The 27,017-nt window shown below is 26.2% G+C and overlaps 1 protein-coding gene across 2 annotated transcripts in view; it reads left to right on the top strand.

The window, feature by feature from the left end:
• Positions 1 to 1,198: 1,198 nt before the first annotated feature.
• Positions 1,199 to 27,017, top strand: part of LOC126906603 (calexcitin-2) — a 106,653-nt gene continuing 80,834 nt past the window's right edge. For both annotated transcript variants that reach the window (XM_050687266.1, XM_050687265.1), the window contains exon 1: positions 1,199 to 1,437. The gene's annotated coding sequence lies outside the window, so the exon portion shown is untranslated. The remainder of the gene's footprint in view (positions 1,438 to 27,017) is intronic.

Raw genomic sequence — 27,017 nt, 5'->3', positions numbered from 1 at the left:
AAGTTATTTAATTTTATGTTTGTCATTTTCAAGTTGTGGTTCTGTTAATTGAATAATATAGTTTTTTAACTATATTAACCCAACCCAACTGTCATTTGACTTTCATGACATAAATATATGGTGCATTGTATGTGTGTATCCATATATATTTATATTAATATCTATTTTATTTGGTTTGAACCACTTCGTTTAAAAGTTTAATAATATTTAATTGCATTATAAATTTTAAATAAGATTAATTCATTCAAACAATAAAAAATTACACAAGAATATTTAAACAGGATAATCTATCGTGTCTACTTATACGCATTACTTCGATTTGACTTGTGGCTAATGGGCTTACGATTTTGTATAAAGAAACCTTATAAAGTCATTGAGTACCAACATACAAATATAATAGAAAACCAATGAATTATTTTATGTAATACGTGTTAAAAATGAAATAAGAAGTCCGGATGTATTAGTATGTGTTTTATAAGAAAAATAAAAAGTACATATTCTTTAGATTCAATTTGAACAAATAATTTTATACATTTATATTCGTTGCAACTAATTTGTAAAATATATTTCATAACTTCCGATAAAATTCTTAGAAGAATTACTTCGATTATCAAAAAATATACATACATAATTATAACTACACAATAATGAGTTGAATTGTCATTTGCAATAAAATAAATCTAACCGAATGAAATTTGTTCATATTTTATCTGAAACATGAATTTTGTAATTTTTACTTTTAGTTATAAACGAGTTGGAAAATGTAATAAAAATCTAAGAGTTATTTTTATTCTTTATAATTGAATTAAATAAAAATTATAAATATTTTTTCTTTAGGAGTAGATTTTGAGTTGTTACCAATGGGCGACTTCCTTTGAGGTTGTTAAAACTATACAATATAACATGTAAAATAAAAAAACTTTTTGTAAATTTATATCGTATAGATTGTTTTCTAAAAAAAATAAGCTATTATAAAAATAAGTGTATTATACTTATTTTAAGTTAAACTACCTATATAGGTGAAATCAGTATACATGTAATCAAAGTATGGTCAGTATAGTTTTTGAGTTAACAGGTTATATTAGCCTTTGTGTGTATATGGACAGCCGGAGACACAATGTTGCTCTATAGGGTCGCCAACAGAGAGCGTTTCAGGTTCGGGGGCGACTACGAGGTCCCCTTGTGTTCTTTAGCCGTTACTTGACGGTTATTCTTGCGGTGGCGTTGAAAACTTTGGCACATATTGTAACGGTACCGGATCACTATATTATAATTAATCAACAACGTAATTTAGATAATTACTGAGTATTCATTTCGATAAGACGCCAGTAATAAAGGCTATAGTGAAAAAAATAATTTTCTGTTACTAACTAAAATTAAAAATATCACTAAGTAAAAAACAACAACTGTGCTCGGCAACTTAGACCATAACCACAGGTAATATTTTTCAAGAGTTTATTACATTTTTTATATTTAATATTAAATTATTTTTATAAGACGCATGATTTTTTTCATATAATTTTTTTTTCAATCAATTAATTAGAATTAATTTAAGTTACTATATTTATAAAAGTAAAAAACAAGACTATGAAATTAATAATGTATTAAAAATACATAAATTAAGCATATATCGGCTTTTTGTTTTTTTCGAGGAGATTTTCTTAAATTCGCCATTAAATTATTATCCATTACGACGTATTATGTATACTAGTACTTATCGTAGTATAACAACGATCATTAATTTTGCTACCCACAAGAAACTCTTATCAGCCGAAAATTGTTGTTAAAGCTAAAAGTGACGTTTTTGTAGTTAGTTAAATTTTTTTCACTCTTTTTCGTTAGTTCAAGTATGTATACACAGAAAAAAAATGATTAAAAGGTTTATCGAGTGTCTTCAAAATATAGCTAAAGTAGATTAAAGTATTCGAAAAACTTTATGATTGAAGTAAGTACAAAATTAAAAAAAGTTTAAACTTGAAACTATTTTTATGTCAAAGGATCATTATGAAACATTACTGAAGAGTTTTTAAAAATGTTTATGTGAGCGTTTAGAACTTTATTTATCATTTTACTAGACGGGTAATTGAGTGTATTTCTTTTTGTAAATAAATACGTCTATTTTTTTTTAATCGTTTAAATTTATCTCTCTCTCATTGCCATTTTTTTAGTAATATACTACATCTTTTGATTACATCGACAACAAAAGAATTGAAACAATAGCTCATTGTGTTGTTACAGTAATTAGGTTTAAGTACCTTCGCATCAACCCTTACTACTGTGTACACATTTTCTATTTAACATCTATAGAATATTCATTGTGTGTAGGTAGTCGATCATTAGCTAATGATTGTTTAAAAGTTTTAGTCATTTAATATTGAGTCTCCTCTCACATCATTATTTTCACAATATCATGTATAGTTACATATTAAAACTACTGATTAGTAACATATAGAACAATATGTTTTGAGCTCATAAAGGTCTATTTAAACAGACAAATTAGTATTACTTATTTTTCATAACATAAAAAATTCGTTATTTTCTATGATTTAATAAACAATATTTTCAATTGTATTATTAACAAAATTGTTAAAACACTTCAGTAAAAGACGTTCATTATATAATTGTAAACGTAATTAACTTTGTATGTTAGCTTATATTTGTCATAAAATGTCATTTATATTTTTCATAAAAAGTAAATTGACATTTAACTGGAAAAGCTCCGCAGATATCAAAGAAAATTTTCATTTCCGGCATTTCATCATGCTAAAAATACAGTTGCCTAGTTTATTTATAAAAAAAATGTGTGTTGTAATATAATTTTCTATTCGTATAAATTTACTGCAAAAGTATTAAAAATATTTCACAGTTCTCCTTTGTGACCGTGTAAATAATTTCATAGACTTAACAAATAATTGCAACATTTAGAAACAAGAGGTATTTTTATTATAATATATCTTTTATTCATTTACTACTAAATTAATTAACGTAGTAAAGTAGTTAAAATAAAATTCGCTACTTTTTGATTAATTAATAAAAATAAATTGAATTCAATTACATTTAATTAAAGCAGAAACCCTTTTTTAAGTTTAAAGTATGCATAAAAATAATATCAACCACTAAGTATTTTACCCAACTTTGTAATCGTAACTATTATTTTAAAATAAAACCAATGATTATCTATACATAGTAATAAAATATAACATATTTATTGTTTTGAATTAATTAGGAAACAACTTTTGTTTTTGCTCAATATTATACAACCAACGAAAAGTTAAAATATTTTTTTAATTTATATGATAATTTATATTCATTTATGTTCCCCAAATCCTGCATTTTAATTAGTTCAAATTAAAGCGCACTTTTCACTATATATTTTTTTTAATTTATAATTTTATAATTTATGTACTGTGTTATTACCGACACGAATATTCTAACAAAAATATGTGTTACTAATTACTAAGTAATATTATATATTACCTAAAATCCAAATCAATTTGGTTTTTATTTGACAGTAGTGATGCGTATTAATATTATAAATAAAAATATTAATTTGTTTAATTCTTAATTTTATATTCTTCGGCATAACAATAACTATTAGCATTTTGATTTTTATTCCAAATAATATAGCCTAAGAAAAATATCATTAATATTTATTATATACTAATTATACTTATAAAGGTATACTCGCCAAAGTATTGGACATTATGCAAATCCTCGAGTAAAGATTATTTTTCATTTCTTTATGTAAAATATCTAAATAAACATAAATAATCACGGTTCCCTACAACAGGTCATTTCCGTGAATTTGATTAATTTAATCCTACAACTCCCTCCTACGCGTGATGATTTACTCCATTTAGGCTAGCTGGTCTTCTTTATTGTACAATTACCACCACTTCTATTTTGTATTTATGATAAATCATTCTATACTTCAACAGGGAAAGTTTGTTATTTTGACCCTTTAGAATTCATAGCCCAAAACATGATTTTATTAAGTTAGCCTCAGACAGTAGTAAATATTAATGACTTGAGATATAATTTGTTTTCGAATATAGATAGTGAAGTTCAATAAAATCAAATCGTCGATCGAACGGGTAAATTTAAATTATTTTTCGAGTATTTTATTTGTTTTCCCCTTAAATAATAACACAATAACACTGACAAATTTCTATGTATATTTTACTGTATAACTCCTTCCACTCTGACATGTACAGGTTATGTGTATGAGTTCATCATTTAGGTTACATAGACGATTTTACCGCATCATCATTCATCGGTTGACGAGGTTGATATATTTTCATCGTCCCGTAGACTCGGTACTCGCTTTAGGAAAAAATATATCTCGCATCCCAAAGTGTTCTCACGATTAAGGAAACAGTAACAGTAACAACATATAGGTATTATGTTTGCAGTATTCGTGTATATCACCTATGAATTATAAGTTTTATCGTCACCAGTACCTAAATATGATATACTCCTTGGAGCTTTGTATAAGAGACATGCCAATCAATTACGATTTCCAACATTACTAGTGACAGTTACTCCAATTTAGTGCCTTCCCAGTTACTATATCCAAAGTAGTAAATTCATACGTGTTAAAATAACCTTGTTGGCCAATTCATACAATATATTTTAAAGTTGATTAATGAGGGATTAAATAATTAGATCACTTTTTATTTTATAGGCTAGTTAAATATTTATGTTGCCATTTAAAAAAATATAGCTAACACCCTTATGATGTATAAAAGATAAATTAAAAAAGTACTTAATAATTAATAAATCGAGAAATATATGAAACTAAATAATACCAAAAATAATTTTCATATTTCATTATTATAATTTTAAGAGACATCGAGTGGCTAGCGTTTAAAGATTCGCCCTGTATTCAATATTTTATTTTTATTTGAATCTTAGATAGTTATGAAATTATATTATTATCACAGGTTCTTTGATAGATTCAGGCTGAAATTAAACATTGGAAAATTCTTTGATACATTCAGAATAATTTATTTGTTTTGAATTTAAAGTGAATTAGCATAAAAAGTTTAGAATATATGACATTCTTTAAATATACTATGGAAAAATTATCCTTAACGATCGTAGCAACTTAAACATGATGTGCATAATTTATACCGTTTTTTGTTGGTTGATTTTTTTAACCTCACGTAAAATGTTTTTTGATTGTTATGACCGTCAGCGGTCAGTAGATACAGTTATAGTAACTACTCTAGATTTCAAGCTATAAAACTCATATGGTTCTTTCGAAATAAACAACATGAGTTTTCTTAATACTAATTCATCATTTTTTATTACCTCTTCCATTTCTACATATAACTTAAAGTAATATATTTAAACGATCATGTTAGTATTGTACTAAAGTAATGTTCATTGACAATGTTTAAAATAATGATTTACTGTTTTTTTATGAGTACTGTTTTATAATATACTAGATTACTCGTGGAAAATTTATGCTACATAAACTAAAATCGAAATTATTTTATAAAAGATAAATGTAAGAATTATCTAAATTCTCGTATATTTACTTAAAAATCCTCATTTGATATCAAAATACTTTTATTGGTCTTCATTTTCCCAACAAGAAAAATAATATGGTATGAGTATTTGATGTATCCTTTTATGTAAAGATACCAAATTCTTATATAGGTGTCAAATGCATAAATCTACTTTCATGAAACGCGTACAGATTGTAGGTGCATCTATTATCCCACTTCTAATAACACACAACGGTAATATGGTTGTATGAGTAAGATCAAAGATTTAGTGCTTACCTAACACTGACCAAGTACTTGGTCTGTGATTAGAGGTTAATTTATGGTTGGTGATTTGTAAGTAAGGAAGTACTATTATCTAGGGTATAAATTTCACATTCTACGTGCACCGTTGAATTACTATTTGCTTTTGTCTTATAACCCGCTCTTTGACTTTAGGTCTGTAGTCAAAATTAAGAAGGAGTTAAACTTAACTTGTGTCATGGATGTACTATTAAATGAGGCTTTCGACTTCCGTGTACATAAAGTTATATCAAAACTTAACTTCAGAAATGACTTATTAAGGCTAGAGAGGACAGTTATGTACTTAAATTACCACAATGATGCTTCATTAGTTGTCTACACTAAGTTGAAATATTTGTCATTGGATTTGCCGGCCCTAAACCTAGATAGTTGATGTTTATTAACCGGATCTTATACCACTTTAGAACTATTACATTTGCTACTATACGATTGTTAACATACTTCAATTCACTCTTCATGGTACGAATTATTTTTTTATATTCTATATTCTGTAAACTAAGAAACTATATTCTGTTTTATATTTTAGTTATTTTTTCTTTATTAATTAACTCATAGAATTGTATTCTCTAGTGCACATTTTTATTAAAAGAAGCTTTATGCATGGAGTACAGATTAGCATTAAAAGTTATTTAGTAAAATTGTACACTGCTCATAAATTATTTTTACCATGAAGAAGGCATAAGCATCCGCTTCTAAATATTTATTTATATTAAAACCAACAAAATCTATTTGACCACTTAAGATTTATTTCCTAGTGTAAATGCAAATAACTTGCAATAAAATAAGATTAAATCTTGGTAAACTTTTAAGTTTACAGTTTGATTAAAATTCTCTTGTTTAAAAGTATTAAAAATTAATATATGTGTTAACACAGCCAATTAAAATCGTTTTTTTTTTCCATAGAGCTGTTTTTAAATCTTGCAACCCAGTGAAAACAGTAGAGGAATAACCATTTAAATGAAAAAGTAGGCACTTTTAATATTTTTATTCATACCCTCTAGCTCTGAAAATATTTGTATAGTATTTTTGCTTGCTGATTATGTCAACTCGAAATGGTAAACAATAAAACAAAAGCAACAAGGGGAAAATAAACGGAGGTTTTGCGTGGTATAAAAATCATCATCGTTTCTAGGATTAAAAAAAAATAATAACAATAAAACAAAAGACATAAATTTTAGTTTGAAAAAATTGCAATTTCAAAAATATCAAACATTATTTGATTAAATTTTAGTTGAATGTTTATATTGTAATTTTAAAAATTGTGATTTTATATGAAAAGAACTTTTTTAATGTAGATGAAGAATACAGCTAATAATGATTTTAATTTTCGAAATTAAACAATAATACGTGTTTCCATTACTAATGCGACATAAATATAAATATGTCTATACTGGGAAATAATTAATAATTTTATATGTATTATAGATTCAACGAACGTATAACATTGAATCATACAAAAGTTTATATTAGAGCAGAAAAATTGAGTTTTTTTATCAATGTGTCTTTGTTCGTAATTTCGTTCAAACGATAAGATTTAAAATAAAATTAATAAGATTGTGCGCAACATATAAATATAATGTAATAATATTTCTCCTGTAAAAAAAAATATTATGTTTGTCAAGCTGTTCATGTATGAAGAGTACTTCAGGAAATTTAAGCACAAATTTAATTTTTCTTTGTAATTTCAAACGGAGTCAACAGAGCAAAAAATAAGAATACTTTCAATTTTTTTACTTTATTTAATTAAATAGGTAAAAAAGACATTATAAAGTAGAACCTTATTAATTTACATACAATGTTTTATGTAATGCAGCTGTACATTTTTACACTCTTTTACAAGCTTAGTGAAAATTGAAAAAAAAAAAATTCAAGTATGACATGTGCCCCGAACTTATTTTCAACCGTAAGTCATTGTGTATCAAAAATTTAATTTTACACTCCATTAAACTTCTTAAGCGTTTTACTTATGCTGGAAAGTTCTTACTTATAAAATTGGTTTTGCAGGAAAAAAACGAGCATTTTTAATATAAGGTATATGGCTTCCTGAAGAAACTTTATAGCTGCCTTGTTTTTGATATTAATATATTGAAAATACATAGTTAAATTTTGATATAGTTGTGTAATAAAATCTTTGGTCCTTTTAGTTTGTGAATCATATTCAAGTTTTAGAATTTTTAACCATATCATTTAGAAAACTATTATATTGTTGTTCACAGGAGAAATGTTTTAAGTGTAAAATTTCAATTTTTCAAGAGATATAAAAAATCAATTTAAATATTATCCATAATATTTTTAACTTAATAGAATTTGTAATTTTATTCGACAATAATCAAAGATATCACTAAGGGTGTTTTCATAGAAAAATCAATTTTTTGTTTCATCAGGAAACATCAAAAACTCATTTTGCCAATTTTTCACTTAGGACGGTTTTCTTGTAAATAATGTTATTATATAAATAATAGTACATATTTTAAGTTTATAAATGGCATATTCAACTCAATTTATAACTATTTATTATGAACCATATCAGATTTTCGTTAGAACATCTTAAAATATAATTTTATCCAAAAGTTTCCCAATTTCTTTATTCTTGGGAAGAATGAGGTTTAAAATTTATTTATGTAACTTTTATTTGAACATCTGGAAGCTTATGTCGATTGTAAACGGTTTTTTTAATACAACTTACTTCATAATAATAAAAAAGTTTTATTGTGAGTGTGGTCGACGTTTTGAAGTTTAATTTTAGAAAATAGTTAAAAAGCGAAAAATCTTCTAATAATTGTTTTTATAAGTTTATTAGACATCAAATCACGCAAAATAAATGGGAAAACCCATGGTACTTATCAAAAAAACGAAAAATACCAAGCAATGTACGTAAAAATATGATAGAAGTTTACATTAGATACACATTTGATGATGATGAAAAAACATATACAATTTGTTTGCAACTAGTGGATGAGTTTGAAAACTTATTATCATAGCAAAATAAATAAAAACTTGTACGCAAATAAATATGTACATTTTTTCCCTAAAGATACTTCGTATTTTCAACTTAGTGTAATATATCATGCAGATATTATTGTTGAGGTCTACAGAAAACTGTGACGTTTGTCAAGAGTTAACGTATTGTATGTACCTACTGCATTGCGATAATTTCTGAAATATGGTTTCAAAACAATAAATAAAAGTTTAAGCGTACCTTTCATTTTTAAGGGTAAAAAATAATTAGTAACAAAGAGAATACGGGGAATGTACAGCAGACATTTTCACTAGAGTAAGATAAAATGTTTTTTCTCCGCTAATTCTAACCACACTATCATTAAAGAGTTCTTTCTCGGCCTCAGGGTACTACAAAATTCATTTATAGCGATCCAACAACATCATATGACTTACAACGACACACTCACGTTCGAATTCCGAGATGGAAGTTTCATATTGCTCACTCTTAATACCATTTTACTTATGTTTTATTATAACATCATGTTTATTTGTATTATTATTATTAGCTGTTGTCGAACCATACGTGACGATATAACAAAAATGGATGTCTAGCTAGGGCCATTTTGCTTTGCAGTTATCACCATTCGATCCGTTCGAGCTGATATCAAAAATATCCATTATACAAGCAATACATGGAGTGAAGAGCATAGTTAAACACAATAAAAAAGCGTAGTAATATTATTTATAATTCATAGACAGTGGTAGAAAAAAACCCTTTGTTGATCGCGTACGTTGTGGTCGTAATCGATGACATTATTAAAGGCCTGTGGCATTATGTGTCATTTTTATTCAACTACTATAATTTTGTTTCAGCTTTTTAACACTGCCATAAAACATAAGCCATTATTGTATGCCTTTGCGTAATAACATATTTCGACCAATGACCACCACCCTCTGACACAGTCGTGTTAAAACATACGTATTACATACATGTGTCGTATTACACCGTACTGTATACAATGTGTATAAAAAACATACAGTTTCAAAGCGGTTTTTTATTTTTTCATGCTAACTATAAAACTCTAGAATGTATGCTTAATCATAACGTATACAAATACGTTATGCCTACGGAGCGAAAGCCTCTCGTTTTGATAACATTCGAATTCGTTTACATCTACGGATGGCAATAATATGTAAAGATACGAAAAAGCACATCACTTTTGATCCTTTATTTAGGATCATAACTTAACCGTCCTTTATAGGTGACTTCTTATACGATTTTATCGGCAAATCGTTTTCTCGTCGACGTTACATTCGATGGCATGCGTTATATGTTACCAACATCTCCTGGGAATATATATCGTACAGTTCACGTCTGCTAAATACATTAAACTGTTTGGATTTATTTGGTAATCTCTTCGGATGAATCCAATTTTCAATAAATTTTAAACGAGTATCCCTATCAAAAGTTCACTAGGTTCTACCTACTTCTGTTATTATATTGAAAGTTTTTTATTATTTAACAATGGCGTGTATTTCCTTTTTTTTCATTTCGGCAGTTTTTTTGTACACTTTATGAATGGATTATTTTCGTATTTGTCAATACATTTTAGCACATCTGATTTTTCCAATAAATATTTAAATACTCTTAGGTAGAACTTTGAACCATGTATAAACTTCTAAATTGATTATTTTGATAATTGCATATATTAGATCCATTACAAATGACATCATTTAATATGACAATAATATATTTATTATTTTATAAAAATTGTTTTGACTATAAATTTATTTCACCTTTTCCTTAGTCTGTTTAGTTGTATTCACGAATTGTTTTGAAAATTTCGAGTTTGTATTTGTTACCTGAGTTTTTATAACATCTTATAAGTTTACATGCGCAATTCATTCATTAATTTTATATAGGGTAACAAAGTTAATATCAAATAAATGAGCAGGCTATGGTTATAGCTAAAACTTTGTCTTGTAGGAAAAAGTATTTTAATATTAAATAAACACCAAAAACCATAATGCTATAAAATGTTGAACTTCATTAGTAACTTTTTAGTTTCACCTATAATTATATTATTATGTTAAACAATTGTATATGTTTGCCTAAGTATCAGCATTATGCTATTTTCTGCGGTTTAATTTGTTTCACTTTTAACTTGGCCCATTGTTTTATTAATTACTCTTACTCTGAAATTGTCTTAGTAAACTATTAGGCAACTAAAAAACTGTCATACACAGAAATGATATTTTCCTGTTCTTATTTTAAATTACAATAATTTATTATACTTGTTTGTTTAAGTAGCTAATAACTTATTAGTAATAAGTTATTTTCTTTTTCACTGAAAAACGATCAATTCATGTTTTTTTCTTAGGATATAATTACATTTTTAAGGTTATGCTAAAATAGTGCGCAAAATATTTGTTCTCAAAAAATAACTAGATTGTTTCATAAAATAATATTAATTTAAATCTGAAAATATATTCTCCTAAAGACATCTTATAATATAACATTAAATAATTATATATATAGGCTTTAAGGTCCCTTAAGACTTTAGATTAAATTAGTTCATTGATTTTACATAATCAAACAACAAAAATACCTCAAACATTATTGATGAGGTAAATACAATACATCGGGGTAATATAGCATTATAACATTTATACGCTGCTGCAAAATGTCTACCGTTGAAAATTAATAACCTATCACAATTAATAAAGCGAATTTCCTTTGCTGTATATTTAAATAATTGCCCACAACTTTGTTACAGTTTTTATAATAGCGAATTTTGAATAAACATTCCAAATGACTAGGTCTCAGGACTTCATGAATTTATAAAACTTGTTTTTTCATCCTGAATACATCAACGGTAAATAGATATTTATACTGGTTTTTCTTAAAACTTAACATTTAAATTAGGAGATTAGTAATAGGGGAAGTGAGGGGAATTACTCCTACTAAAACAATTTGTTTTATACTTCTGTGTACACCTATAATACATTTGCGTGGATTTGAGTGTTCCGAAAGTGGTTCAAACAAATTTTATAATGCATTATGCCCTGATTCATACACATACCTTAAATTCAATTATAGGCAATGACTTTTTCATGTTTACCAAAATTATACTTGTAAGTTAGTTAAAATCTTATTAAATATAAATAGTATTAATATTTAATAAAAGTTCTCTCGTTGTACAGTATTTATAAAATACTTTACAATCGAGTCTCTTTTAACTTTCTCGACCTCTGATTAGATGAATCATCATTATCTATTGATCTCTCTTTATTTAATAAATATATATTGTGGTAAACTGTGTCAATCACATTTCGTAATATTTTCTGACCATTATTTATTAAGACAAAAGCTACTTCAAAAATTGCTATTTCTGAGATTTGATTATAGGCACACAAACTGAGATCAAATAGTTGAATTTATTGTATAAGTAGAATCCGGGTATTTCATGGTGCATCAGTAAATCTTGCCAGGGTACATTGTCGGAAAATGACATGTCAGTTATCGTATAAAAAAAGTACATGTAAAAAAGTTTTTCGTAATCACAATTTATTTTTCGAGGATCTTCCCAGCCAAAACATTGTTGTTTGTTTAGATTTGTACTATGTGATATAAAGAATATGTTACGGTCCACGATAGTTTAGCTTTTCCATATTAACATCATATTTGATGATACTATACAACATTATTGTTGGTTAATAACGACTAAGTTTGGTTGGGTTGGGTTCTAGATAAAAAAAATATTTAAGAAAAAACCTATAGTTAGTGTCATTTACTATCAAGTCATAAGCTATAATTAGTAATAGCTTGAACAGCAAGTGATTTTTATAAAAACGTTTTGCTAAAGTAAACTAATTAGATTTTCCAAAAAAGCCAAATTTCATCATTACGTTAACATCTCATTTTTATAAAGCTTTGATTCATTTAAACTCGAGTTTTATACATATTGTAGAGATACTTTACCATTATCAGCGCACTCATGAATTTAGAGAGTACATTTTACTCTTAATTAAAAAAATGTTTGTATCTTGTCTTAAAGTCATTGTTTTTTTCTGCAAGATTACTATTTTTCTATACTTTGTCATGATTTTCTTAAAAAATAATTCTAGGGTTCTTTGTTTGAGTAGTTATGCTTATTGAATTTGAATTATGAGTTTTTATTTTATAATTACTAGTCTCAAACTAATTCTAATTGATCAATGTGGTATTCAATTAGCTGACTTCAAAGTTTTGACTACCCATATAAATTGGGTTATATGACACATTATTTATGACATTTAAATTGAGCTCAGGTCGAATTTCCTAGATAGAAGTAGTTTCATTATGTACAGAATGTTAAACCAATTTCAAAATATTAAAAACTACAAATTTTGAATTTTACCTTTTGTAATCTTATAAATTAGAGTTTTTATGATAATTTGAAAATAATTTATTGATAATAGTGTTTGCCGTCAGTCATAATTAAAGTCCGGATTTAAGTGCATTTAAAAAGTTTTAAATTATATGGATTTAATCTTAAAAAAATTTTTTTTGACTTTTATAAATCAATGGTATGAATAAATTCACACAGAATACATAAATTAAAATAAAAATATGCGTCATCAGATTTATATTTCAACTTGGCTATTCATTATTATTATTGTAATATCAACTCTTATAATAGAATTTGAGTATTTGTATTTTGCTTGCATTATACTGTACATCATTATTATAGTAAAACAATTAAACTATACGTATAAACTGCATGCCGTTCTTATTATGACATCAAATCTGCATTAGTTTACTTTACTCTCTGGAGAACTTTATCATTGTGAAATTGCAATCCGTCATCATTCAACAGTCAACGAATAAATGTGTGAGTTGTATTACAAAGAGAAAGTTGTCATTGATTTTTTTTTGTTCAAGTATCATAAAAATTATTACCATGTTAATTTTAACAATAAATTAAATACATGCACAATAAAAATAATTTATATTTATAACAATCATGAGAGAGGTAAAATAAAATTCGTACTCATTGCATAAACTTAGGAAAACATACTACATAAGACTTTTTAAGTGAGTTTGTATACAATTTTAGTTCATAATATCACGATTAAAAAAATTTATGAAGTGATTAAACAATATAAACAATTTACGATGCATGAATATTTTTCGAAAAATAATCATAATGTAATAGTGAAAAACTTCGAAGCAGAATTATTTTCAATAATGTAACAATAAGTTAAAATAAATAAACATAAATATTATAATATAATATTTAATGTATATTATACATTAATCTTGAAATTAAAAAGGAATTTTTCATTTTAAAGATGAAAATAATTTTAAATTAAATTATTAAGTAATAAATTATTATATAGTTTTTTTATATGTATGACCTTGTAGATTAAATCAGAAGGTCATTTGAATTCAAATATTTTCTATGAAAAATAACTAAAAAGTGAACATAAGTGAATATTTTAAGAGATTTTGACTAGGTGATATTTTTTATCAATAATTTGTAAATGGATAACAAGAAAAAAGGTCTTTAGCTCAAATATGATTTCACATATTTTTTATATGTGCGATGAAAATGGTATTAATAAATTATTTATAATGAAATTGTATTAATTCATTAATTTATCAAAAACTTAGAGTATTTCAGATACATTTTGAAAATTTAAGTAATAAAGGTTAACTTCATGTAAAAGTAGCAATTTTTAATCCTCCCCTATGGGCTGTTTAAGAATCTGATTTCCTAAAGAAAGGAAAGTACCTAAGGTTGTTATAAAAAAAATTCTTTTGATTCACAGTTATAACAGTTTAAATTTAAAAAGTTAAAAAAATATCACAATATACTGATTTTAAAAATGGTGATTTTTTGGAGATACCCACTATTTACGAGGAACGAGGGAAAATTTCAAAGACAACTTTTTAAATATAAAATACCCCTTTTTAAATATCATAGACAACTAAAATTACCTTTTCAAGAAAACTTAAAATTTTTTTAACGAAAGCATTATTTCTATATCATTTTTAAAAGTTAATAGTCCGTGCAAAGTTGCTATTTTGATTTCCTCGTGTGGGCAGGTAAAAGATCAGATTTAAAATATATATATATATATATCATATAAAAGTAAAATACCTTAAGTATTTATATAAAAAAAATTATTATTATTCTTAACATAAAAAAAACACATTATAGTAAAATTAAAACCTCTGAACTTCGCATCAAAACTGAAAAACGTTTTTATTAGTGTAAAAAAAAATTAAATTTTAAGACTTAATATATAAAGATTAATAGATTAATCTTAAATTTTCTGAGTTGATAAATTGTTGAAGAATATTTGAAATTTAATATTTAAACGTCAAAATTTTATAATACATACAGAGTGATTGATTAACTGTGCCTTACATATTATCTCTAAAAATATAAAAGTTATCTTTTTTTCTTTATGAAACATTATAATTTTATCTTGGGCTGCTCAGTGACTTAAATTAAATTTTTATGATTATCCCTTATGCTTTAAATCAGTATTAACTTTCAATTTTCAAATAATAATCCTATTTTTTTTTATATAATTAGATTAAATTTAGTTTTAAAAGAATTTTTTATAAACATATTTTTTTTATTTAAGTGAATTATCTATGTTTTGTTAAATTTTAGGGGACGTGAGTATTACTCACGTTGATTTATAAAAGATGCGTAAAATTTACGTTACGGTAAAATACACTGATAGTTCTTATCTGTACACTAAATAATAATAAACAAAGATTTATAACAAATAAAATAATTACATATACATTAACACTAATATTTTTAAAGAAAATTCGTGAGGCATATTTAGTCAATCGCTCTGTACAAATAATTTATATTTAAATAATTCTATTTTCAATGCAAAATAAATTACAATTCTATGTAGATACTCTGATTTGATGATAAATTTACAAAAATAGTTAAGTGTTATCGGAATCCAGTGAAGTGAATATAAAAAAATTGTTTAGGCTAATTGGCAACTGATATTTAAAAGTAATTAAAACACTGTAATAAACGGCTTCAATGAATATTTGAAAAATACGATGTCAATTATCATATTCCCTTAAAATTTTGACTTTGAAGATTGATTACTCATAAAATACAAGTCTTTGGAACGGATTTTTATAATATACTTCATAAAAAAACATTTAAGTTGATTTTATTTTGAATGATCGTTAGGTTTATTTATAACCATCACATCTATTGCTTTTGTATAATAAATTAATTACTGATTTAAACGATTTTTCAAATGTTTCATTTATAAATACTTATAGTGTCGAACAACATTTATGAGTAATAATTTAAAATATATTGTCTCAAAAAACAATCAAAGAAAAAACTAGTGGCTTTTAATAAAATTGCTCATACGTCTAAAGGTTTGTTACAAACATAATGCGCTGAATTACGACTAAGCATCATATTTATAATTAACTTGCAGTACCTAAGCAATTTTAAAGAATACATCAATAATACGTCAATGCGGTTTTCTACATCGCACACTTTTATTAGAGGTTAACAGCACTAGGGAATAACGTGACTTGAAATCTATGGTTCAAAAAATGAAGAATAAGTCCCCTCATTGAATAGATAAAAATGTACTAATAATTGTTATGTGCAGCTAAAGAAAACTATGTTTTTTAATAATGAACTTTAAATATAATACCACTAATTATAGGTGATTAAAATTCATTTAATTATTAAAAAATAAAAAATTATGCGATAATTGTACTCTTAAAAATCATAAAAAATATTGAGAAAATATTTTTTTTTTCAACTTTCCAAATTTTTTTAAATTATGTTATAAAAAGGTGGGTGCTCTTAACTCTTATTTTGAAGCCCTTTCTTTTTAATTACTTAAATAATTGAGCAAATAATGAAGATAAATAAAATTTAGTTATACCGTGATCATTGTAAAATATTTGTAAGCCCGTAAAACATAGATTTGTTTAGTTTAATTATAACTTCAATAGAAAAGTATGCTTCTTCTTCTTCCTCGCCTTAATTTTAACTATTTGGGATCGGCCAAGAAAAGTAATTATAACAATAAAACAACATTTTTTACGAAATTTTGATATTTATGCTTGTTTTTCTGTAAACATTAATTATGTCGGTTTTTCGACAAGGAGTTCATAATGCATTTTAAAAGAATAGAGTAATTTTTTAGTTTTCAAACTAAATTAAATTAAATAAAAACTATAATATTACTTTTACTATAACTGAGATAAAATTACTTCTATGTTTGCTTTGACTTAAATTAACAACGTACTGAAACAATAAATCACATAAAATGAATCTCAAACACTCTTCATGATAGTCAAATTTATTCGAGTTAACAGCTATGTAAACATAAAATAATTATAGTACTCAAGTGTTTGTACATATACACAAAATGCAACATGAATCTTTCACGAGATTAAAGTAAGGATTATATCATAATGCTAATTGTATCAAAATGTCTAGAGACTTTTTATGTTTGTATTTTACGATACGTTTTGTATACGATTGTCAACTGCCAGGAAAATACACAGCATTTGTTGAATAAATATTGATAAGAGGTTACAAATATCCAAGTATCGTGTAGAGCAGACGTTTTGCCTATAATTTAATCATATATTTCGGTATTGTAAAAACATTTTGGGTTTGGCAATCAATCAAAAATACTCAATCTAATAATATTGAAATTGAATTTACAGTTGATACCATATGAACATATGCTTAAGCTTTTGTAGAGTAATCACTACGATGATGAATTTGATAATTAGACATTAATTTTATTATTCAATCATTATCTATATACATTTATAAGTGTGAGTTTTTTTTATTCTTAAGTATACTTTAAAATAGTTTTGATCGTCGATCTATAGCTACCACATAACTATTAAGGTCAATATAATATCAAGCGAACCACATTGCTCGGCTATAAAATTGTCAAAAATAAAAAGACTTACCACTTGGAAAATTATTGTCCTTTTTGAGTCATTTCATGGTTTTAATTAATTCAAGTGCAATTATAAAACAAAAGCTAAATATAATTAAACTCTTTCTTTATCGTCAGTTAAATAAATTTTAAATATGATTTATAGAGGTCAAGTATGTTTGTGAAAAATTTATCGTACTCAGACTTTCTTACAAGTGTGTGTCACTATTTTAAAGGTGTTTATACAGTAAATTTTACAATTGCTTTATTAATGACAAATATTTTTATTGTGGTTCATATTTTGACAGTGTACTATATAAATAAATTATAGTGCATCAAAAAATACTCTTATTTTTTTTTTTAGATGGTTTTAATCCTGATAACTCATCAAGTATAAATACAATAAAGGAATATAACTTTTACTGTAGGCACTTCGAAAATGTTGACATATGTTCGTGTAATATGTGTACGCTTTGTAACTATTTTGACAACAGCCCTAAAATGACAAGTGTACGTCAAAAAAACACCATTAAGCATATTATATTGGTAATATAGTTATGAAAAGTATACAAACGTGTACTTACAGTATAAAATAATCGTTTTGATTAATAGATATTTCTTGAATAAAACCTCTTTAATTATCACTTGAAGCAATATAGTAAAATTGAACATTGAATATATAAATAGAATAATTAATAATTGAAATTTTACATTGTCCATACCTAAAAAAGTAAGTATGATATATTTTTAACAATTGAACTAATTTAATTGTTTTTTGAAATATTATATCGGACAAACACATTATCTTATCCATAAAAATGAATATCATGGAATTAACTTTTCTATAAATATAAGTAACACACGCCAAGGTAGTTTACAATATTTATTTAAAATTGTCGAAGATTATATTAATTTATAATTGTAAAAATACCATACAATACTTATGAAGTTTACTCGTTAGAAAAATACTTATTTTATTGTGTAACACCCATTGACGTATTTAACGGAGCAATAGACCCGAGCAGTAAATTTTAAGGGACATATTCTATCGAATAAAATCTGATAAACTGATATTTTTAGGGTCAAAAAATATTTTTAACATATTATCGTAAATATGCCTCTGGTAACACCAAGTAAAACAAGAAGTAAAAAAACAATTTAAAAGAAGGTAAATGTTTTCAACAAAACTAAGAACATAAATTTTCTTTGCTATAATACACGGTTTTGACAGTTTTAATTATAAATTGTATTTATCTTATAAAATATTAAGGGAATACAAATCAAAAGTGGAATATTCTAATAAAATAAAAATCGGTAACAATTAAAACATTAATGATGTCTATTAAATTTAAATGATTACACAAATAAGTATAAAAAATCAAAAAAAATAATTTTATCTGATCAATAAGTAATTCTTTCGTCTTACTCTTCCTTTATAAATTTAAAATAAAATACATTTTTTAAGGTTGCCAGGGTTGATAAGTTCATCAGAAAAGCAAAAATTATTAATTTAAATAAATCGAAGTATTAATTATTTTAAGTTTGTAAGCCTAATGAAACTTCACTTGAAAATTTTTTTTTATTCCTTAATTAATGAATTGTTGTATTATTTATGTAAAACGAAAACTACTTGGATAGATTAAAGAGTGATTTGAAATAACTGAAATTTGATATTATTTATATGTTGTGTGATGACGTTTAATCTTTTATGTTTGCCTGCACTCTTTGTTTATATTTAATTCTAGCTATCAATAAAAAATTTGGAAAAATATAAAAACTGGACTAATACATCACAAAAGTTTTTATAATGATGTCATTAACATTATTTTCTCATTCTAAGGTGAGAAAATGTTAATTTTTTTTTTTGAGTGCATAAAAAAATTAACTCAAACTCATTAGCTGTTAAAAAGACCATGACCCTTTCAACTTATCAATTAGTTTAAAGTGTTAAACAGAAAGTTACAAAAAGGACGGCTACATTTTTAATTTAACGATATACCATGAAAGAAAATACAACCAGCAAATGTTATATAATGGTTCCTAGGAAAAATGTACATATTGTTTTGGATAAACAATTTTATAATGTGTACATTTTACACAACTCTAAATAAAAACATATTTAGTGTTGATAGTGTCACTATTAATGCTTTTCAATAACAAGATTCCTATATACTTTTTATTTGTTTAATGTTCATTCGTTTATTTATCTTCTTCCTAAATTATATATAGAACTTCCAAAATGTTAAGAATTGAACATTTTTCTTTTATTGAATAAATCGATATCACATTTACTGACATGTTAACACTGAAATGTATACAATGCAAAATTAGTTAGTTAAAATAAACGCGATTTTGATGAATTAAATTTACAATAAAATAGTAAAACAAATATTTTTTCTATTTTTGACTTCGGATCTTTTTTGATGATTTTATTTAATTAAATAAAAGTATACGATAAATTACTTATAGCTAATAACTTAAATTATTACTGTATTTTATTATAGACGTAAAACAGGGAATCGCTTTAGGGTGAGTTTAACCCAAAACTCTGTCATAGATATCCCCAAGAAAGATAGAAACTATAAGTATTTTTGTTATATTGAAATATTTATTAAGTTAGGTAGAAGTTATAACTTCTCAAAATTTTTGTTCAAATTACATATATGCGTTTTAATCAACAATTACAGAAAACTTTATAAAACATTTTTTTAGCTTAAACTAGACTTTAATTTTACAACGGAGGAACATTGAGTATGTTGCTCTTCAAAACTTAGTTGGAAACTTCTTATGAGTTGCTAAAATTTAGTGTCGTTACAACATTTGCTTTTAGACGCATAGAAAACAACTTTTCAGATAAGGCTAAAGGCAATACATAAATTTCAATTATAAAATTAAGTAAATTGTACTTAAATGTTTTTTCGCAGCATAATTGTTACAATCAATAACACATAAATTATTTAAAATTAGAACAAGCTATTAAAAAAATCTTCATATTCAATAAAATCAAATATTTTGATAAGTTTTTAAAACAAATCTAAAATTACCCTAATATTATTTTGCACTCTCTAATTTATAATTAAACACGAATGAAATTGTAATCGCATTGTGACTTGAATTCCATCTTAGAAAATTTACAGTAATTATAATATTTAGTCTTAAATTTGCTAATCATACATTTACATCATATCATTTGCTGATAATTACAAAATTAAATAGCATTTTTGAATAAACCTTGTATTATGTGATAGTGACCAAAACTTAACTACTCTTACGAAAAATTTTTTAGTCTATTTCAATAAAAATACTAAAAGTGTACGTTTTTATTGTTTTCTCAACTGTTTACATCATATGAACTATTTTTTTTGTTTTATGACACCAAAATATTACATGTAATAATTAGCCATTAACGTTTTTTTTTTTTTTTTTTATTAAAAGAATATATTTACAATCTATTTTTACAATAATAAGTAAGTGTGATAACAATTTTTCTTTAACATTACAAATATTAGAATAGGAAGACCCTCAGTAGTGCCACCTGACAAGATTTACCATTAAGTTAATTATTTAATATATTTAATATATTTAATTGTTTTTTTTTTTTTTTTTTTTTTTTTTTTTAAAAGAATATATTTACAATCTATTTTTACAATAATAAGTAAGTGTGATAACAATTTTTTCTTTAACATTACAAATATTACAAGATTTACCATTAAGTTAATTATTTAATATATTTAATTGTTTTTTTTTTTTTTTATGCTTTGAGCATGTCTCGGGGCCAAAGCCTTTTTAGTCTTCTAGGAGCGTGAGTAACAGAGGATAGTTTTTGGATTAAAGGATTATAATGAGTGTTTAGTTTGGAATAGAATTTAGTATAATGGGATTTGGCCAAATCGTTAAGAGTAGGTAGTTTTAAATCTTTGTGGAGATTTTTATTTGTTACGTACCAGGGAGAGGAAGTTATTAGACGTAAGCATATTGATTGAAAAGCTTGTAGAGTTCTGGTGTTGGACGGTTTTGACGACCCCCATAGCTGAATACCATAAAGCCAAACCGGACGGATTATCGCTTTATAAATTGTCAATTTGTTGGTTAGGGATAATTTGGATTTTAACAGGGGTCTAAGGAGGTGCAGTCTGGAGTTAACTTGTTTACGCTTTAATTTTATGTGTGGGCCCCACGTAAGACGCTTATCAAATGTGAGCCCTAAGTATTTAACTTCATTTGCTGTTGGTAGAATTTTGTTGTTGAGCGTGACTGGGTGGCAGTCAGAGTTACGTAGAGTGAATGTTACGTGAATTGATTTGGTTTCGTTTATTTTTATTTTCCAACGATTTGCCCATAAGTTGATCATGTTAAGGTGATTTTGGATCCTTAGGCTAGCAATTTCAAGATCGCGATGTGACGCCGATATTAGAGTATCGTCAGCGTATGTGCCAATGAATGTGTACGGAGTCGTTGGGATATCATGGGTGAACACAGAGTATAGAAAAGGGGCGATGTCGCTACCTTGTGGGACACCTGCTTTTATAGGGTGACATATTGAGTAGCTATTTTTGAGACGAACGGTGAAGAAGCGGTCTGATAGATAGGATTTTAAGAGTAGGAAATAGGGGGCTGGAAGGAACTTTTTTAATTTAAAGAGAAGTCCGTCATGCCAGACCCGGTCGAAGGCCTGGGAGACGTCGAGAAAAACGGTGGGACAGAATTCTTTTTTTTCTAAAGCGTTGGAAATATGGTCGACAGTTCGGTGAAGTTGGTGAGTGGTGGAGTGGTGGGCTCTGAAACCGAATTGTGTGTTCGGGATGATATTAGCATTAGTGGCAATGGAGAGGAGCCTTTTTAATAAAATTTTTTCAAAAATTTTTGATATGGTGGGAAGAAGGCTTATTGGTCTGTATGATTCTGGATTTTCGGGTGGTTTGTTTGGTTTGAGAATAAGAATTATGATAGAGTGTTTCCAGGCCTTAGGAAAGTATGAAAGTCTAAGCAGTGCATTAAATAAGTGGGATAAATAAATTATGACTTTGCGTGGTAGATTTTTTACTATAAAGTTGGTGATTAGGTCGTGACCTGGGGATTTTTTGATAGGAATATTTTTTATTATATAGTTTATTTCTTCAGGGGATGTGGCTTTAGCAGGCGGAGACATTGGGAGAGGAGATTCAAGGTAGTTTTCAACTATTTTCAGTTGAGTTGGACTGGGTTGAATATCATGAGGACAGAAGGAGTTTTTTAGGTGCTGAGCTAGAATATTAGATTTATCGGTGTCAGTAATGGCCCATGAATTGTCTTCTTTTCTAAGAGGAGGGGTGGGTTGGTTTGTTCGTAGAATATTTTTCGTTGCTTTCCACAGGGACATATTTATAGTGGTTAAAGATTTAACGTAAGTGTTGTATGATTGGTTTTTGTAGTTTTGGATTTCCTTTTTTATTTGGATGTTAAGTTTGTTTAGTTTGGTCTTGTCATTGGGATACCTAAAATTTTGCCAGCGAGCCCTTGTTCTACGTTTTTCGGTAAGTAGAGCTTGTATATGAGAAGGAGTTTGTTTTTTTGTGTTTTTGTTTGTTTGGGGTATTGCAGCTGCTAATGCGGCTTTTTGTATCGCGGTTGTGAGGTGGTTAACAGAATTGTTGATTTCATCGATTGATTTTAGGGAAACGTTAAGTTTTATATCGTCATTTAAAATGTTTTTGAAGATAGACCAATTTGTTTGACCGGGGGTGAGAGTTTCCTTTTTGCATGGAAAAACATTTAAACCTAGTTTGAGAATTATTGGGGTGTGATCGGAGGACAAGTCATAGAGGTTGGTAATGTCACAGTGTATATTACTTGGTAGTTTCTTGACAAATATATCTAAGATATCAGGTAGTCTGTTATTGTGAGAGGGCCAATAGGTTGGACCAGGAGGAGCTAAGGAAGAAAAGTTTTTGTTGTTTATACAGCACTGTAATGCTCTGCCTCTAGTGTTGGGAGAGCGATTTCCCCATGTTGTATTTTTTGCGTTAAAGTCGCCTCCCGAAACAAATCGATGTCCCAGTGTAGAAAAGTATTCAGAAAAATGATCCATAGTGGTGATGAGACCTGGAGGACAATAAATTGCGGATACGGTAATAGGTATGTTGTTATGAGTCACAATTGAAACGCTACTTGCTTGTATGTGGGGAGAAATGTAAGAAGGTAGAGGGTGATGGGGTATGCTAGATTTAATATAAATTGCCGAACCAGCATGAGCTGTTCCGTCAGGGTGGCACGAATAGTAAGAATTAAAGCCATACATTTTGACGCAGGAAGTAGGAGTAAAGTGCGTTTCAGAAATTAGAGCAATGTCAGTATTTGTTTCGGTTAGGATGAGTTGAAGTTCGTCTAAGTGTTGTCTGAGGCCATTGGCGTTCCAAGAGAAAATGGTTAATGGATGGTTTGCATTTGAGTTAATGATCATTTTTGGTTAGGATTTTATTTATTAGAGTCGTGAGTAGATTTATTAAGGGTGTGATAAGGGATTGAAAATGTTCGAGGAAAGATGAAAGTTGGGTGGAAAGTGGAGGTTCGTTAGGCTCACGTTTTTGTGGATTAGATGGACTGGATGACTTAGTTGCGTCTGAATAAGTACGAGAAAAGGTGGTATTACTGAGGAGCTTACCCTTAGTGTTGTTTTGTTGAGTGTGTTGTTCGTTGTTGTCTGGTTGGCTGGAGGTAGCTGGAATGGATGGGTCCTTGTTAACGTCCTTGGTATTTCTGGATCTTTGTAATTCTTTGTGTACGACGCATCCTCTGTAGTTGGCAGGGTGGTCTCTCCCGCATAGTGCACAGGTGGCCGGGAGATCCTTGGATTTTTCGCACATGTCGGTGAGATGAGCTTGGCCACAGCGGACGCACCTTGGTTGGCGATTACAATAGGTACGTGTATGGCCGTAGTTTTGACATCTGTGGCATTGAGGTAAGTCTCTTCTTGAGTGAGGTTCCTCAATTTTGATTTTTGAATAGCATAATGACGTCAATTCCATTAACGTTTAAATATTTTTTTATTAATTTTTATGTTATATAAAATTAAAAATAGTATTTAATTCATCAAAATCATTAGTTGGAATCACTAAATGCAAAGTGCTCCCCAGGTTTTGACATCATTAAGAACTTTTCATTAACAAACTAAGCTAAGCTTTTTTTTAATTTTTAAAATATATTAAAAGCATATTTTAACTTTAATAAGAAAAAGTAAAAATATTTTTTCAACATTTTTACAAAACAATAATTTTTTGATCGTCGATAATTTATATCTTTCGATACTTAAATATAATATAAATTAATTAAGATGAAATAGTTTAAATAGAAAATTCAAAATTTAAACTCATTTTATTTAATTTATTTTATTTTTATTCTAAAGTAATCAAAAACATTTAATAGATATAACTTAACTTTACTCATTCATTTGTATACACACTGAAAAAAATCCTTTAATAAAATTAACAAAACATGTCGATAAACTTTTTGCTAAATAAATCACTTTTTTTTTTTAATTTAACCATTAATTTGTTAAAAGAATAAAAAATTAATCAAGTTAACAAATATATAATTAAATGAAAAAAAAATGGTTCAACTAATCAAAAAAATACTATTTATTTAACATCAAACAATCAATTTTATCAATCAACGTCTAGTACGCTGATTGATAAAAAATAAAATAATAAAAAATTTATATTGATAAAAATTTTATTGATTTTATCANAATAAAATAATAAAAAATTTATATTGATAAAAATTTTATTGATTTTATCAAAAAGTTTTTCACTACAAAAATTCCATTAAGTTATGACATCTTTAATAGCTGTTGATTTTGTGAATGTTTTACATTACTTTTTTTAATAATCTTGACAGTTATGGACTACGTTCATCGCCCTTTTTTATTTATCTCTAATAACAATAAAAAAAAATATATCCATTTTTTATTTTTTCATTGTTTTAAAATATCAATTTTTAACTCATAATTTTTTTTTTTTTATAACGTTGGCGAAGTGTGCATTATTTATTCTATTTATTAAAATGTAACTCAATGAATAATTATACTTAAGTTATTATCGATTCATCAAATTGTTTTATAATAAAAGAGGAAAAATCAGTTATTTTATAATGTCAAAAAAAATTTTTTTTTTATATATACAGGGTGGCCCACCACTCACTGACAACTTAAATAACTTTTGATCCAGTTAATATTTTTAGTTGATTTTTTTTTTAAATAATAGTTATACGTTAGGTCTATAGCTATATCTCAATAATTAATTTTTTTACATTTTATTAAAAATATTAATTATTTTTAAATTTTAAATAAAATGTAAAAAAAAAATCTAAGATAGCTATTTTGTAGAGTAGAATTTAAGAAAAATTTTAGTAAAAAAATATCTTATTAATATTCAGTAGTAAATATTCTGTAGCGTTTTGAAGTTTGTGAAAATTTGAATTTTCATGTACTATTTTACGGTATTAAACATTGAAATACGTATTGAGAAAAGGACAGAAGAAAACGCTATCTTTTCAATATACTTTTGAATGAGAGTGATAAGTAATAATTGCCTTATCTAATTTCTTATCATGGTATTTATGCCAAGTTTGTAATGTATACACACTATCATCATATGTATACACAGTAATCATGAAAAGATAGCGTTTTCTTCTGTCCTTTTCTCAATACGTATTTCAATGTTTAATACCGTAAAATAGTACATGAAAATTCAAATTTTCACAAACTTCAAAACGCTACAGAATATTTACTACTGAATATTAATAAGATATTTTTTTACTAAAATTTTTCTTAAATTCTACTCTACAAAATAGCTATCTTAGATTTTTTTTTTACATTTTATTTAAAATTTTAAAATAATTAATATTTTTAATAAAATGTAAAAAAATTAATTATTGAGATATAGCTATAGACCTAACGTATAACTATTATTTAAAAAAAAAATCAACTAAAAATATTAACTGGATCAAAAGTTATTTAAGTTGTCAGTGAGTGGTGGGCCACCCTGTATAATAATATATAGACAAATAAGAAAAAAATTATTTAACGTAGTCTTAAACTGTAAAAATTATTTTAAAAAAAGGAATTCGAAATATTTGCTAATCAAAAGTTTTAATAATGTCAAAACATCGTGAGACACCTGTACTGAAAAATAATTAGTAAAATTTTTATCAATCCACGTCCTATAATAGTTTTGATAAATAAATAGTATTATTTTGATTAGTTTTACTATTTTTTTTTTATTTCAAAAAATAATTGTCAGTTTGATCAATTTTTTATTCTTCAAACAAATTAAT

Source organism: Daktulosphaira vitifoliae, unplaced genomic scaffold, assembly GCF_025091365.1.
Source record: "Daktulosphaira vitifoliae isolate Bord-2020 unplaced genomic scaffold, ASM2509136v1 Scaffold_5, whole genome shotgun sequence".
Lineage (NCBI taxonomy): Eukaryota > Metazoa > Arthropoda > Insecta > Hemiptera > Phylloxeridae > Daktulosphaira > Daktulosphaira vitifoliae.
Note: the sequence above shows the minus strand (reverse complement) of the source record. Positions and strands in the feature narration are given on the sequence as shown.